The 15780-nt window shown below is 41.9% G+C and overlaps 1 long non-coding RNA gene across 1 annotated transcript; it reads left to right on the forward strand.

Moving 5' to 3' along the window:
* Positions 1–2047: 2047 nt before the first annotated feature.
* On the forward strand, positions 2048–9123 carry LOC143692209 (uncharacterized). The gene is made up of 3 exons (XR_013180077.1): positions 2048–2712; positions 5647–5728; positions 6648–9123. It is a non-coding gene; the product is annotated as an uncharacterized LOC143692209 (long non-coding RNA).
* Positions 9124–15780: the final 6657 nt, after the last annotated feature.

The raw sequence follows: 15780 nt of genomic DNA on the forward strand, positions 1-15780 counted from the left end.
GCTTGCTGATTTTACTTGTGGTTAGAAGACCAGAAGGCTTCAAGAACTGCTTGAAGCTTTTGCTGCATTTTAAGTTTTTAAAAAGTGGTTTTGCTCACACACAGTTTGAAGTTTGAAATATCTTCTGGATGTACACCAGAAAAACACAGAAAAGTGTGAACCCATCTACCCACGGGTTGTGCTGTCCCAAAGAACAGTGAGATCATAGATAAATTTGAAAACCCTCTCTCCAGCAAAAACAATGTTCCCCTCCTCTCTGCTCCTCACATTGCACAGCAGATGACAGCCATGTTGTTTCAGCAGTCAGGAAAATGCAGAATTGTTGAGATTAAACTCTGCTCCTTTTGGGGGACATGGTTCTGCATATGCTGCAAGAGGAGGAATTTGAATTTGCTCTTTGGAAGGCAGCGAGTGAAAATCATTCTTACACTGTTCAACACCAAACAAATGTTTCCCCTCAGATGCTGCACAGTTAAGCTGAAGTCAGTGCATGGGTATTTTATCCTCTTGCAATATGGTGTCTGCTCTCAAATTACTTGTACTTGACTGAAATCAGATTTCATTCAACTACCATTGGAGCTGATAGCAGGATTCCCCTTGTCTTTGGTCTGCCTTGGACAAAAGTCCTTACAAAGGAAACATAAAAAGCCTATAAGCCAAAGTTGGGAAGTGATGCAGCAGACAAAACACCAGGTGTATATGAGCATTTGTGTTCCCTGTGATCCACAGTAATTCACAGCAGTCACACTCCCTTCACTTTGTCTTATTGATGTTTAAAGTAATTTTAGGTAACAACAAACATTTGCCTTCGCAAATCCAGCAGCTGATAAAATGTGATGGCCTTTTATTAAGAATGCAAGCCAGCAAGATTGCTTTGATTTTTTTGTGTGAAACTCATTAACTGAAATGAAAACTGCAGTACTGCACAAGTTCAGGAATACTGTTGCACTTATTTTTGGGGGTTTTGATGTTTTTTTGGTGGGGGGGGGGGATGGTGGGGTGGTGGGGTTGTTTTTCCTTATATTAACAAAACAATATGGATGGCAGGAAAGGCATCTTCTACAGTATTCTTATTCTTATCTTCTACAGTATTCTTATTCACCCACTGCAGTGGGTGAATTGCAGCATGTTGAAGAATGGTCTCCAGGCTCTGGTCATTTTGTCATCATACATTTACATCAAAGCATCAGTAGGATGTAAATTATTTTGAAAATGTGTGCTACTACATCTGGGTGTCTGTGTTGACGTTGTCAATTACACCTGTTCCAGGAACACCTTTACTTGTGCTGCTGCACCTATTCCTATGTGAAGATAGCTCTGCAGACTTATGAGATTTGAGACCTTGTTTCAGGTTCCTTTGTATCACAAGGCTGGAAATTATTTATTATCATTCCGCAGAGAAGTTTTAAAAAAAATGAGGACATTATAAGACCATGTATTTTCCACCTCATTGTTATGTGAAAGGAAAGAATTAATGCTGAAATAAGTCCAGGAACACGTTACTGCTAATTTTTTTTTTGGTGAACCGAAATCAGGAGATTTTGCAAGCTCTTAACCCGAAGTTATCTTTGTGTCAGCATTTACCATATAAAGTTGCTGTATGCCTAAGTCATAAATTGAATGTTTTTAAAGATTGTTTTAATTAAGTATCATGACCATAAAGCTGGTTTTTATCCAATAACCTAGGTTCTTGGCCACACAGACAGAGTGGATGTAACAGGAAGGAAAATCCCAAGCTGTGTTAATGTGCTGTTTTTCTAGACCCATTTTTCCATAGTGTTTGTGTGCCTATATAGATTGTCTATAGAGATGCAGAGAAGCTATAGTTATGGAAGGGACTGTGGTGATGCATCTCTCTCCCCCTCCTGTGGCTGCACTCTGAGAAGTGCTCATTAAACTTTGGCCTTGACAAACTGCAGCTAGACTAAGCCTCTCTGGAGCTTATCAGAAACACTCTCTGTTCCCAGGAGCTAACAGGTGTCTAAGGGGGGCCTGTTTTTTAACAAACAGCCTTGGAAACTTATTTTTCTTTCCTGAATAACAACCTAAGCAGAATTATATTTCTGTTACTGAACTTCCAAAGAAACTTGAGTTGTAGGCAGGGTAGAAAAGTACCATGGCTAAAGCCCACTCTCTTTTGGAACCCTCTAAACAAGTGTCCAAAGTAAGATCTTTTTGAGTTCTCAATTCCCTGAAGATAAGGGGGTAATATGTGTGTCTCAAACACCGATAAGCAGATGGCTGTGGAGGAAACCAAGGTCTGCTGGAAATAACAGACAAGAATTGTTGGGAATAACCAAGGATTGTTGTTATTAACGCGGCCATGAGAAAGATGAAGTTTTGTCTGCAGAAGGGGGGCCAAGCAGAGATAGGGCATTTTTCTGTGACAAACAACCACAACACAGCACAGCGCAAGTGCAGAAATGAGTGGCAGGAAGAGGGCATGGATTATAGTGTGGGATTAAGGCCACCAAAGACCCCCAGAGCCCTCCAACCCATTTCCAGAAAGGTCTGAAAGAATGGACTGCGCATGAGACCTAATTTACATGGAAAGCGGGAAACCCATATTTGGGGTGGGGAAACCTGCCTATAAAGGCCCAGGCAGCATCCTCGGAACCCTGGACATCTCATCAACCAGACCAAGACAGCTGCATTGACTCTGAAACCAGGATCAACGCCCCATCGTCTGGATCAGCGCTGGAACCAGGGCTGGTAAGGTCATTTTCTGTCTCTTTTTCTCTCTTTTTCTCTCCCTTTCCCTTTCCTCTGTCTCTTTTCCTATTTCTTTTTCCTTTTTTTCTCTTTTGCTCACTTTAATTCATCCCCCCCTTCTTTAATTTCTCTCTTCCCTTTCACTCTACTCCTTTATCGAAAACCCACTGCAGTGTGCTTATGTAGTAGGTCAGGGACTACCATACCAATTTCCATGCCAGGTGTGAAATTTTCTAATAGAACTTTGTAATTGTTTGTGGACCCTCTGACTTTTGCTATGCCTTTTAACCAACGGGCATTTACAAATCTGAGGGGCTTCCTTCCCCTTGAGGGTGGGCCATCACAGATGCTATGCTGTTGTTGAAGGGATGCCTGTGGGATATTACCACTTCACCTGTGATTTATGGGTACAGAGTGCTGGGAAGTGGCTGTTAACAGCCAGGAGAGATTGGAGCAACTGTAAGCCAAGACTGTCCAGGAAATGTCAGTGTTTGACTGCTTCTGGTCTTGCTAAAGCTGAGAGAAAGGGCAAATGGAAATTGGTATAACCCCAAGGCTGAATTTAAACAGATAATTGTGGTGTTAAGTGAACAACAGTTATGGAAGGGGAAAGGTGAAGCATTTTGGGTGCACTTTTGGAAGCACCTTTAACCACTGCCCAAAAATACAGGTATGTCAACATGCAAGTGAAGGGGCTGCACACTGCTGAGCATGATTTTGGAAAGGAGAGCAGGCTGCAGGCAGAGGCATTCCTCACTGCTGAACATGGCCATTTTATCCACAGGCTTCAGGCAGAGCTTCAGAGTGTGTGTGAGAGAGAGAAAATCTCATAGGGGGAATGTCAGGATTTAGAAACCTTTAGTGATGGTCATTACCAGACAATTGTTACTGAAATTGTGCTCTTTATAGTGGCCAAGATAGCAAAGTTCCAGGAAAAGCATAGCAGACTCTCACAGGAATCTGAAAGTGCTTGGAAAGTGATGGAATTGATTGAACCAGGTTGTCTGAGGCAGAGGGCTGAGAGGGACAGGAGTGTTTTTAATGGTGGGTGACCAGAGAGAACTGTGGTCCTTATCTAAGAGGGTTTGGATCCTTTAGAGAGGGATGATCCAGGTTGGGATAGAGACCCCAGCTACAGATCATGTGATGGAGTGCACAGGAGGCAGCAGGTTTGCAAGTGATGAATGACAGATGGTCGGTTCTGGGACAACCCTCAGCTGTGTCACTGGTTGCCAACCCAAATATGATGTTTCCCATGATCGGAGGTTTGATAGATGTGAAAAAACACTTTGTGATACAGCTACAAGACCATCTGAGGTGAGCATTAACCACACAGAAAAGTGGAAAAGGGAATCAGGGAGAGAAAACCCTTTATGTGGGTGGGAGACAGTTCAGGAGCCAGCTGGCTACAGCAGCAGCAATCAGGAGATTGGAATTGCAGCAGGGAGCCGGATCTCCCAAAGAGGAGCAGCAGGGTCCTAGTGTCCGATGGAATGTGCCGTGTGTGGAAGGTTTGCAGAAGGGAGTTTCTCAGGAATTCTGAATGAATTATCTGCTGCTGTTCTTGAGAAGGAAGTACAGTGCCTGGGGAAAAGGAAAGTCACTCCCTTGCCATAGGTGGGATAAACAGGATGACACAGGAATTAGAACTCCACAGTGTCCCAAGAGAATGATCATTCCTATGACCCCACAGGCTGGTGTTGTTAATCAGGAGCTGGGAAATTACTTCTTGTTGTTGTTAATTAGTGAACAGGAGAACAGCAGATCGAAACATATAAGGTGGCTCACCAAAAATAAAACTGACAGTAAATGAAGTATTAAAGACATTACTGGTTTCTGAGACAGAGACAGGAGATAGGTTGAGAACACAAGCTGACAAATTTATGACTGAGAATGATCATTTTAGGACTCTTCTTGCTTTCTCAGAGTGTAAGAAAAGATAATTATTGGGGAATTTGGATAACCATAGTAGAAAGAAACAAGATCTGAGAGAGGAAATAGAGGGGAGGAAAGCAGCTGAATTATTACTGTTATTGAAATTTGAGCAGCTGCAGAAACCATTGAAGGAACAAAGGAATAAAAACCCCAAAACCTGGAAGAAAAGGTAGAGGTGATGCTTAAGCAAGTTCCCAATTCACCTGGCATTGTACAGATTCCAATTCAGATGATTGTTTTGTCAGGACATTATGTCCACAAACCAAGTGATATTGAAATCCAGCAAGTGGAAATCTATCAAAGAATACGTAATAATGGCACAGACATGCAGATTACAATTGGTTCTCCTTAATAAGTAACAAAATTTCTAATAGAAAGAGGAGCTCTACAGTCAATATTAACACAGTGAGATGTCAAGAAGCTGAGTCTCTGTCCCAGACAGCAAAGAGTTAAAAACACGAAAGTAAACAGCAAGTGTTATCTGCCAAACTGCTAAGCTTAATTTACTGCTCCTGTGTGAGAAATATGCTGACTACGTTCTTTGAAATAAAAGATCACAATATAAATTTGTGTTTCAGTGTTCTGAACTATGGAACCTGGTGTTTGCTGGATGGCAAAAGTGGTACTTTGGAAATTCAGACTGCAGTGTGCTTGCTCTGCGCAGCGCCTGCACTCTGATACAAGGATTGCTGGTGTATCTCAGTCCTGGATGTTTGCTGTGAAGCAAGTTGGGATTTCTGAAGTTCTGGCTAATTTGGTGCCACTAATAGCTGAGGTACCCATTATTGCCAATCTAACAGGCACAAAACCAGCAGGTGCTTGCACACTTAAAGGGTTGTAATAGATTTGGAGAAAGGAGTGACCACTCAGTCACACTCCCCTTCTAACTCTCCTGTTTGGCTGGTGAAAAAGCCGAACTGACAGTTGTGTCTTGCATGTTTATTACAGAAAATTGAATGCCAATACTGTGCCTTTAATCACTGCTGTGCTGTTTTGCAGAACTGATAACTCAAATTCAAAGATCATCCTGCTTGTGGAGGACAGCTCTAATTGCAGGAAATCACCCTGAGCCCCAGAAAAGGTGAGGGAAGCAGGAGCAGCAGTGCGGGAGGCACTCTGTGAAGTAGAAGACAAGATTCCACCTGAGGGATGTCAAGGCCAAACTGGTCCTGATGGACCAAAGAGATCTTTACTATTCATTTCAACTGGTTTTAAAGAGACAAAACATATTCTGAGTGGGGAAAGGGACTTGTGCCCTTTGTCCAACCTATTAAACAAACTTGGCTGAGGCTAGTATTCTAGGACAGATGTCGGCAAATCCCTACTGAAGATCAGGCTAAGCATTGAAGGACAGCTTATCCTCCTTGCAGGTGTCATTATTGTCAGCATGAACCAAATTTGCCTCACACATGAACAGGCATGAGCAAGCTCAACCCACAGAGGGGAGACCCTCAGTTGTTTTATTTATGCTAAGCAGTTTGGTACCCATAGTACCTTCTACACTGTTGTTGTTTATAAGCTGTGGGTGCAATTTATTGTGGCAGCAATTATAAAGGAGTTCAAAACAATTTTTCCTCCGAAATTCAAAAGGTAACCTGGAATAACCCAGCTAAATTTAGAAGGAAATTCCACTGTTGGTGGTAACTAGTCAATTTCACTTTAGACCTCACTAATATTAAAGTCCTGGGTTTTGTTTTAGTAATAGACAATCCTTTGGTATCTACCATATGACCAATCATTGTGCCAGGATTAAATCATAGTGGAGGTGTATTCTATCCCCTGGAACATAGAGTGTGGCCTGATGGAATGGATGAGAATTCATCCTGAATGAGAACCCCTTGTTATTTTGTACTTGTAGACAACCTTATTGTAGATACAAGTAATCAATCTAACATTTGTGTTCATAAATTAGTTGAAATTAAGGGTCACAGCTGTAATTATTGAGCTCCAGTTACCTCTCACCATTTGCTGAAACCTGACCATGTCCTGTTCCCTAACAGCCTGCTCCTCTTGACGTGAATCTCATGTTGGTAAAGAAGCTGCCACGTTACAACCTGAGATAGCTGTTGAAGCAAGCACAAGACAAAGGACAGAAGTCTGGTTCTGTTCACCACAATGTGAAAGGCAGCCACTGAGTGATGGAACAAGTGAAGATAGAGGGGGAAGACCACTGGTGGGATGTTTTATTTCAGTCATCGCCAACAGTGGCGAGGATTTTTAACAAAATGTTGCACCTTTTGCTTGTCTTTTTGATGTTGATCATTCTGCTTTTCATTTTGGTAATAGGTTTGCACATTGTATAGAATTATAGATTACCCCCAATGCTTAGAGACAGCTTATAGATTGTATTTGTCCCTCTATTCTTCTGTCCCTCTCCCCCTCTCTCTTCTTTTTCCATTTCCAGGGATCACCAAGTCCATATCAAAGTTTGAGCCATAGGGTGTAGTGTAGAAGCCCCATCAGTTTGCAGAATGTGCCCTTTTTTTTGCGGAAGGCTCAGGGCACTGAGGCTAGAGTTTATGGGCTGAGTTTCCTGCAGCCAGTTCTCACCAGATGCTATTTTGTCAAGGCTCTCTGACCCTGTCAGGTGCACCAGAGTCAGGGAGCAGTTCTGGGGGATATCAGTGCTCCCCAAGGACACACAGCTGGCACATGGAGTGGTTGTTAAGCCTGGCTCATGTGCATTGCAGGAGAGCCACCACCTTCTCCTCCTGCATCATGGACATCCAGATGATGTAGTGCACATGGAGCTTGTTGCTGCCCAGGCCAGGCTGTTAGATTTCCAGCTGTATTCCACAATTCCTCTTTCCCAGCATCATATCCCACTGAGGTTTGTTGTAGATTTCCAGGAAAGTGGAGGAAAAAACTTCACATCTGGCCTTAGGTGAAGGTGCATGTCTGTCCAGGGTTGCCTGGATGAGCAGATGAATCTTCTGGAATACTTTGGTAAGCTCTGGATGGGAACACGTTGAAGGTGAAGTTGTAGTGGAGCTCTGGGCTGCACTCCCAACCCACGTGGGACACCTTTGGGCCACTTCAGCCCTAGTGCCCCAGACTCCTGGAGGGTGAAGTGCAGGTGCTACAGACCCTGCTGCCAGCCTGACTCCTTTGGAACCACTGGCAGCAGAACACAGGGATATTCCTCTTGAACTCCGGGCTTGTGGAAGCGCTACTCTTTCTGCTCTTCCAGGAGGGTTTTCTGGAATATTTCCAAGTCCCAGAGCTTGGCCACGTGGTCCACATGAACCCGCAGATGCTCTTTCATCATGCTCAGGCAGGCCATCATGATTTTCAGCTGCTCCCTCAGCACCCACTCCCAGCCTTCGGCCTCACCATACTCCCACCACCGCTGCTCCTCTACCTTCAGCCACCACTTCTGATCTGCCAAAACTGTAGACTTGCACCTGCTCTGCTCCAGCTCCATCTGAAATTCCAACAGCTCCAACTCCATGAAACCCACCCAAATACTGTTACCCTGGCATTCCTGCCCCTGCTGCTCCCTCTGGAGCCCCTCCAGCCGCTGCCACAGTTTCCCACTCCTGCTTCTCCATCTCCAGGTCCCAGAGCCACTCATAGACTCTCCAGAGCAGCCCCTGCAAACCCTCCATTTGGCTCCACAGATCCCAGAGGGGTCCTTGGAGGGTGCCAGGATGAGAAGGAGCAGAATTAGTGCAGTCTGAAGGCAGACGTTCATACAGATATTTTCTAAATTTTAGTAGCTGGCCACTTCTTTTAATATTGGACCCAGTGGCCTTCTTCCTCTGTCAGATAAACTGGTGGTAACTAGTTTTGCTGAAATAACTCCACATCTGCCCAAATGCAAACATCTTGACTTGCAATAAGTGCAAAAACTGCCTACTTGGAAACATTCTGTGTAAACTGAGTATAAGGGAGGGAGTCCCTGCACCATATTGGCAAGAAACTGTTCTATGAGGAGAACCCATGCAGTTTTGTACTTTTAGGTACTGCCTGCAATTTATTAACCTCCTTGCAGGCAAATATTCACTCATCCAGTTGAACACATGGCTTTGTGTGTACATCAAAAATTTCTCTGATTAAACATTTTTTCCATATGAACTTCTTTTCCACTGCAGAAATGTCAAATATGCCTTTGTAACTATATAGGTGGACTCTATATAGGTGGACAGTGATCTGACAAATGCTCATTAGTCTTATAGAAATAAGCACCCAATATCAGGAGATGTGACTTTAATTATCCAGCTCCTGTCACAACACAGGAATTACTGCAATCTACCTGCACATACTGTTGAGATTTACTGCCCAACCCCTTTGGGATGAACCATGCACTAGTGAAAAAATCTCTGCAGCAAGATGACCTGTGTCGACTGCTGGAATGCATCCGGAGCAATGGACACAGGACCCTAATCACCATTCACCACAGTACAGAAAAGATGCATAGCACAGAAATTATCTTGGAAAGAGCGATGAAAATTGGAGAATATCACTAGTGGGACATTTGGTTTTGGGTGGTCATCGACTGCAACAGGAATTCTAGACATAATGTTGCACTTTATTGTAATTTTTGTGATTTATGTTATATTATTCTTATTGTTGAATATAGTTCTATATATTAGAGTGTGTATACTAGCTAGACATGTACTGCTATGGCACAGACCTCCTCACCTATAATATTGTTTTATCATGTTCAAAACAATCTTTAAAAAATATGTTATTTAGGTAAGCTGATCAAGAATTTCCATCAACTTAAAATTGGAGCATGTTACATTTTTGTTTATAGGCACAGAGGCAAGAGGTGACCAGACTGACAATCTCTCATTTCCCAGGAACTGCTGCTGTCTAATGAGCTCCAGCTTTTTAACCAACAGCCTTGGAAACTTATTTTTCTTGCCTGGAAAAAAACCAAACAAAACCAAACATGTGGGACAACATTTTTATTATTGAGTTTTCAAAGAAAGCCACTGGCCTGAATTGAGGTCAGGATGGAAAACTACTATGACTAAAGCCCCCTCTCTTGTGACATTATAAACAGTGGTCCAAAGTGAGACTCTTTGAGCTCTCCTCAGGGGCTGCACCACAGGGGCTTTGATCAGCACCTCCCTCTGACTGGGGCCTCTCAGAGCCAGAGAACACTCAAGCTTGCCAAATTTGGAGGACAAGCTCCAAACAACAATGATGATTTCTGAGCTCACACCCCACTCCTCAAGGTTCAGCCTTGAGCCCACTGAAAAGATGCAAAGGCATGCAAAGTGACTACTGCACTGAATTCAAAGGGATTTTTTCACAGGTATACCTTGAACAAACCCCTTATGTTTGTGTGCATGCAAGTGTGAAAATGCTGGAGCAAATACAAAAGGAAGGTTGTTCTAGCTTAGTATTTTAGAGTTAGGCCTGTAAGTAAGTTATAGTAAATTTTATATTCTGTTCTATTTCTATAGTAAATCCTATCCATTGCTAAGTAGTTTAAGTTAAATTATCTATTAAGTGCCATTAAATGTTAAATACTGTTAAGGTTAAGTGTTGTTAAGTTTATGTCCTGTTAGGTTTAAGTGCTGTTAAGTTTAATTTCTGTTAAGTTTAAGTGTTATTAAGTTTAAGTGATGTTAGGTTCTGTGAAGTTTAAATTTTATTAGGTTTAAGTTATGTAGAATTTAAAGTTGGTTGAGTTCTGTTAAGGTTAGGTTCTGTTAAATTTAAGTGATGTTACATGTAAATTCTGTTGAAGTTCTGTTAAGTTTAAGTTCTGTTAAGGTTAGGTTTTGTTAAGGCTAGGGTCTGTTAAACTTAAGTTCTGCTAAGGTTAAGTTCTGTTAAGTTTAATTTCTGTTAAGTTTAAGTGAAATTAAGTTTAAGTGATGTTAAGTTCTATTAAGTTTAAGTATTTTAAGTTTAGGTATTTTAAGTTTAAGTGCTATTAGGTTTAAGTGATGTTAAGGTTAAGTACTGCTAGGTGTTTGGCATAAACTGTAGGCCCAGTCTGGGCCCAGTTTAACATGGGGATAAACTCTGAACCTTGTGACCCAACACAAGGGGATTGCACATTTCTCTTCATCCTTACTTCTTCCTATCCCCTTCTCTTCCCACTCCTTTCAACACACCCTCTCCTGTCCTCCCACTGATGCCTAAAGAAGCCACCTGGAAGAGAGACTAGACAGAGTTAAAGAATAAAGTAGGTGTTTATTAAAAGGCCTTCAATGATACACCATGGGCAGTACAAGAGCCTGGCTGAGGCTTCATCCAAGATGAATGACCAGTCACAAGTTTTCACACTTTTCTAAGTTTTGCTCCATTTACATATTGGGGTTCATTGTCCAATTACAGCTTCAGGTTATGAAGTCCCATCCTCCTGGTTTGCTCTCTTCAATTTGCCCTTTTGTCCCTGAAGCTGCAACAGTCTCCTTGATTCTCAGGTGTAGTTAGACAAAACAATTCTTTTCCAGCCTGAGAATCAAGGAAAATATGAAAGCTAAAACTTTAGGCATTACCACCTCCCCTCTCACCCCTGCCTCTTGCCAGCCTTCACATAAGTAGTTTTAAATTAGTTTAAGATTTTTGTTTGCTTTTTCTCTCTGCTTTAACCATTTAGTAAGTAGAGTGAACCTTGCCAACACGCTTTGTCATGCTTTTACTTCTGTAATAAATCTTCTTTAGCAAATACTTTTGCTGGTGATTCTTTAAGTGACCTTAAAACACTTGCTCACAGCAGCCCCTAAAGAGCTGGTACAGGGGTGTTTTTGGGTGGGCTCCTCACTAGTATCCATGGCCTAACTTCTGCAATCCAAGATAATTGATGGAAGCTGATGTGCTTGTAGGTGGCCTGGAATAACCTGGAATAACCTGGACTCCACAGTTCTGTGTCGTCAGTGGTGCAGCCATGCCAAACCTCCCAATGCCCACACTCATATTCATGTACACACACACACACACACACACACACGCACTCTCATTCACTCTTAAGACACTTTCATCTCAGTTTGCCTCGGGGGCTGTCTCTTACCCTGGAAGAGCTCTGTTGCAGATGTCCTGTGCCAAACACAGACTCATCTCTGACTTCAGGATGTAGCTAGTGTGAAAAATAACTGGTTGTGTCACAAAATGTGTTGTACATGGGGCATGCAAACAGCTTCCTAGCTGGAACTGATGAAATGCCCTTTTTCCCCCATCCATGAGCTTCATTTCCAGAAGAAATATGAACAAGATACGTTTGGGCAAGTGCAGTGAAGTCTCAGGGGTGAGTGAGACAGACAAATGGATATTACATGCCAAGTTGAACTTGGGCTGTGTATATCAGCAAATTGCTGATTATTAGTGATTATTAGAAGCATTACTAATGGCTTTTCACCATTTATTGCAGGTCTCTAAATGGATGACAAATTATTCTAAGACTTGGAGAATACTGTTATAATTTTAAGTAGCTTTCTCCAAAAACATAAGATTTCATAGCTGGTGTACACTGTCAGAGTAGTGCAGGTACTAGCTAATGTTCATTATTTCTGTTCACCAACCACACATGCAAAGGACACAGGTCTTCCTGTAGGAGAAGAAAAAACAAAAGGTTCTAGAAGGAAGGTCTTAATATGATATTAAGTCAAGTCAATATCATGTTATCTAGTGGAGTTTGGTTTTTTTTTTCACTCTGAGCAGCAATAACTGGCTATGACATTTTTTTCATGTTAGTTTTTCATTTACGTAAAAGGGACCAGCTGTTGGTTTATTTCTCTGAAGGAGCCCATAATGGAATTGCTGAAATATTTAAGGCATAAGTGCACAAAATGCTATTTCAAGCCTTAATATTGATGCATGTCTGCCACCAAAAAATTCCAAGATGTTTCCCAAATGAAAAGTAGGATGAACATTTGTTAGGCTTGTGAAAACAATTTTTGGAACAGCTCCATTTTTGTTTAGGTTTCTGCTCCAGTGACAGATATTGAAGGGATCCTTATGTTTAATAGTAATGCTGGCTCTCATCCATTTCTTGCTAGCCGTGAAATTCACTGCATCTCAGCTGTAAATTCCGTGACTGCTATAAGCTACAAGTATTTCTCAGAAGTACTGATCACTTAAATACCATGCTGCTCTTCCCTGTGCTTTTCACATTAAAACAGGACTAAAGTAAGCTGGAAATAAACAAACCAGTCTCCCGTTATTAAAAAGACCGTGCAGCAAATAAGAATGTTAAATCAGTGAGAAACCTCATTTCTCAAAATGCAATATGTGCAACTCATGCCTGTGATAGAGCCATTTATTGTTCAAACTCCCTTTCATTGAGGGAAAATCGCATTATACGGCAATCTGTGTGCCATCGGAATATATTGCTGTGAGTAATGGCATGTGTGTCGCTATGTGTATTGTACCACCAGGGTTTTGGGTCACTCTGTACTATTCTACCCCCTCCTGATGAAAAAAAAATCCTTGATAAAATATGCCAGTGGGCCAGATTGAATTGTGTTCTGCATGTGACCCCTAAAGGAAAGAAGGTCATGGGGCTGTTCAAGCCTCATTTCTGCACCTTTTAATGAGATTCTGAAAGGGCTGGGGAGGAGGGAAAGACCATTTGTCACTTTGGAAACAAAGGAAGAGGCAGCAGAAACAGAATCTGAATGCAAATGAGACATTTTCCCACTTGGGACAAGCTGATTTCCATATTAACTATTTTTTCTGTATTTGTCCAAATACATTTCCTTTGTTATTTGGTATCCAGAAGCCAAATGGTGATAATAAGTCAAATTTACATGTTTTCAAAGGAAATACTGAGGATGAACCTACATGGTTTAATTATGTTTCACAGCATTTTGACAGTCGTATCTTTAAACAAAACTGAAATCTGTCAGACCTGATGACCTGTGCTTAGTGTGTGCTTTGTCTCTTACTTTGTCATCACACAGTGAAGAAAGGCAGATGAGGAGAGAAAAAAATACAAAAGTATTTTTTAAAGTCCCTTTTATGTCACTGAAATTAGGCACAGTACTATTCTGGGATGTAGATAATGCACATTATTCACAAAAATAACTTAAAGAATAAGGAAACCTAAGCATGTAGATACAGTTTCAGATCCTTTCAAAAGTGCAACTTTCTGAACTGTTCTGAGGAATTTCTGAGCATTGCTGGTAGTGTCTGGTCTCTCCTTGGTTGATTCCAGAGGAATCTGGGGAAAAGACTGAGGGGGAATGTTATCCATGTGTATGTATAAATACCTGATGAGAGGGAGTAAAGAAGTTGCTCTCACATTCTGTGGTGAAGAGTAAGAGTCAACAAGCACAAAACAAAGTACAAGAAAATCCACTTAAACAAAAGGGGAAACGTGTTTTATTAGGCAATTGGTTAAACACTAGAGCAGTGCCAGAGAGTTTGTGGAGCCTCCATCCTTGGAGGCATTCAAGCTGTGACTGGATGTGTTCTGGGTAACCTGCTTTAGTCAGCCAGTGCCTGCACAGGACTTTGGACTCGATGACCTCCAGAGGTGCTTTCCAATAACTGCAATTTTGTGTGATTCTGTGTTCAATTCAAGCCACCCTTTCAGAGCCATGTCTTCATCCCAACCTTCTGGCAAGAAGTTTTTCAAGGTCAAGGGCCTGGTTTTTCCCTCACTTTCCCCATTCCTGCCTGGTGTAGTGCTCTCCAAGTGCTGAGCAATCCTCAGCCATGGCAGAGCCATCTAGACAGGACCTTTGGTTGACTGATGTACCAGGACTTACGTAGTGTGTCCTGACTTATCCATCCATTGTTAAAATCTATTTTCTTTTTATCTCAGTTTTGGGTCTGGCCTTTGCCCTCCAAAGCAGGGGCTGCAGGGTTCAGGCATCATTAGAGTGTCCACAGCATTCAGAAGTGTGACCCAGAACTCTCCTATAGTCAGAAATGAGAAGTGGAGCTAGCAGCAATAAGATTAATGTTTGGCGCTTGGTTTACACCTTCCCTGCTGTTAGCTCTTCTGAATCCCCTCAGCAGAGGTTGTGTAGTGCTCCAGAATCCTCCCCCTCTCCCCTGGCACCATCTTCATTTACTGTTGTCAGATTTTTCCAGTCACTAATGATAAAGAGTTATAGAACTATATGAAGAGACAGATTGTCTTCTCAGTCATGCAAATATTGACATTGCTTTCATTCCCCTTCAGCTTCTAGATCTGTGGATTTGTCCTTATCCTTAGCAATTAAAACATCTTTCCTGAGGCAAACAAAAGGAAAATAATACAATAATAAAATGAGTGCTTGCATCTGCCTGATGTTATCTTGACACCAGATGATGACAGATACATTAAACAATAAAAGACCTTCATTGAAATACAGAGTTGGAGGGAAGGAGGCAATTCAAAGGAGAAAAAACAATCTCTCTGCTCACTGTGGTTTGATAATAATTATAGCAAAATTAATTACTCACCCTTCACAGGAGCTGAGCAATTATACCACTTAGATCTTCCAAGTCCTGTATGTTTATTTATTGCTGAATTAATTAAATACAGATGGTTTATGACTTTGTTACCTTAGTGCAGTCATATTAAAAAAAAAATCCTACTGGCACACAAATGAAACACCTGGAAATTTTGGATGTGACTGTTGTTGTGTTCAGCACTAACCATCAGTACCCAAGCTCTCCTCTGTTCTCCCTGGATGACACATTTCAGGCTAACAGTGGGGGAAAGCGTTGTCTGTCTTCCTTTTACTCCATGCTAAAAATACTTGCAAAGCATCAGTGTGGTAAAGCAGCCTGAGATAACTCCAGTGCTGCAATGATTTCTGGCACTAACTCCCTGTCTGGAGATAAATTGTGACATTATGAGAAATACTGCAGGGACTACACGAGTGTGGCAGCACCAAAAGAGATGAGACTTGATGGTGCTGGATGCAGAGCACCATTGCACAAGGAGATTCCAGTATGAGTAAACCCAGGGATGAAGCTGCCAAGTTTTCCAGGTGGTATTGGCAGCTTAATCTGTCATGAGTTAGACAAGACATTGAGAAGGCATGATAGACAGCAGCAGGCACTGAAATCTCAGAGGTAAGCTGCAATCTGCTTGGTTTTCAGGGAAGGGTGACACCCACAGTCGTTAAAAAGGAAAACAACTACTGCAAACATGAATGGGTTATAAGACTCATTAATATCCTCCTTTTCCCACGCTGCAAAATTATCTCTGCAATTGAAATACTGCAAAGCAAT

Source organism: Agelaius phoeniceus, chromosome Z (assembly GCF_051311805.1).
Source record: "Agelaius phoeniceus isolate bAgePho1 chromosome Z, bAgePho1.hap1, whole genome shotgun sequence".
NCBI classification, from domain to species: domain Eukaryota; kingdom Metazoa; phylum Chordata; class Aves; order Passeriformes; family Icteridae; genus Agelaius; species Agelaius phoeniceus.